This window comes from Lepus europaeus, chromosome Y (assembly GCF_033115175.1).
Source record: "Lepus europaeus isolate LE1 chromosome Y, mLepTim1.pri, whole genome shotgun sequence".
NCBI lineage: Eukaryota > Metazoa > Chordata > Mammalia > Lagomorpha > Leporidae > Lepus > Lepus europaeus.
In genome coordinates this window covers 16,627,322-16,629,389 of record NC_084851.1, presented here as the reverse complement: position 1 = coordinate 16,629,389, position 2,068 = coordinate 16,627,322, and positions in this window count along the sequence as shown.

The window sequence follows — 2,068 nt, the reverse complement described above, 5'->3', positions numbered from 1 at the left end:
CTTGGAATAAATTTAAGAAGTCCAAGTTCTCTGTGATGAAAATTACAAAAGCACTAAAGAAAAAAAAAACATTTAAAAATGAAAAAAATATCTTCCATGTTCATGACTTGGGAGAACCAACATCATCAAATGTCCATACTTCTGAAAGCAAATTATAGATTCAATACAGTCTCAATCAAAATACCAATGACATTCTTCTCAGATCTAGAAAAAAAGGATGCTAAAATTCATATGGAAACATTAGAGACCCCAAATAACTAAAGCTATCATATATAAGAAAAACAAAGCAGGAGGCATCACAATACCTTAATCCAAGACATACTACAGGACAATTAATATCAGAACAGCCTGATGCATAAAAACAGACCAATGGAACAGAATAGAAATTCCAGAAATCAAACCATGCAATCACAACCAACTTATCTTTGACAAAGGAGGCAAAAATAAATCCCTAAAAGAATGACAGTCTCTTTAACAAAGGTGCTGGGGAAACTAGATCTTCATGTGCAGAAATATGAAATTTGACCCATACCTTACACTTTACACAAAAATCCACTCAAAAAGGATCAAATAACAATCTACAAACCGATACCATCAAATTACAAGAGAACATTGGGGAAACTTTGCAAGACCTTGGTACAAGGTAAATACTTCTTGGAAAAGAAAGACCCCAGAAGCACAAGCAATAAAAGCCAAAATTGACAAATGGGATTACATCAAACCTAGAAGCTTCTTCTCTACAAAAGAAACAGCAAAGTGAAGAGGCAACAAACACAATGGGGAAAATATTTACATATTACACAGCTGATAAAGGCTTAACATTCAGCATTTATGGAGAGCTCAAGACATTCCACAAGAACAAACAACTAAGAGACTATTAAAACATTCAGCATCTATGGAGAGCTCAAGACATTCCACAAGAACAAAACAAACAATCCAGTTAAGAAATGGGCAAAGGGCTTGAACAGGTATTTTTGAAGAGAGGAGATTCAAATAGGCGACATCTGAGAAAATGCTCAAGATCTCTAGCCATCAAAGAGATGCAAACCAATATCAAATCAATACCACATTGAAGTTTCACTTAGCCACAGTTAGAATGGCCCTCATACAGAAATCAAACAACAAATGCTGGTGAAGATATGGAGAGAAAGATACCCTGGTCCACTGTTGGTGGGAATGTAAACTGGTACATCCACAGTGAAAGACAATATGAAGATACCTCAGATATCTGTATATAGACCTACTATAATAGTTCAGCCATCCCTCCACTTGGAATTTACTCAAAGAAATGAAATCAGCATATGAAATTGTTATCTACCTTCATGTTCATTGCAACACAATTCACAATAGTTAAGGAATCAAACACGATGTCTATGAACTTTTGAGTGGATAAAGAAATTATGATATATACACACAATGCAATATAACTCAGCTGTAAAAACAAATGAGATCCTGTCTTTTCCAGTAAGATGGATGCAACTGGAAACCATTATACTTAGTGAAATAAGCCAGTCCCCAAAAGACAGATAACATGTTTCTCCTGATCTGAGGTAACAGAATGCCTGAAATGTGATATATTGGAATGAAATAGACATTTTGTGATTCAATGCTTGTCACAGCTTTTGTCTCTTCTATTGAGGAACAATGGTTTTTTGTTTGTTTGTTTGTTTTACTTCATGGAAACTGTCGATTCTTTTACTAAGTGTAGGGATTACTATATGATCATTAAGTGAATTGAAAATCAACCTTTGTAAAAATTAAGAGTGGGATATGCAAGGGTGGAGGAGGAAGTGGTGGAGCATAGACTAGAGGGAGAGTAGGGTAGGAAGTATCACTTTTTTCTAAATATGTATATATGGAAACCATGAAACTTGTCTAACTTACATAAAATTTAAAAATTTTAACAAAAAGAATAACTATCCTCTGGGATGGTGATAAGATATAAATGATGATTTTTTTTGTTTGTTTGCCTGGAAGGTAGAAGCTCTGCAAGAGTTCTTGAGGTGTCATTACATATGATCACTCTTCCAAAAAGCTGAAGTTATATATTTTCACTTCAGTAAGTTAA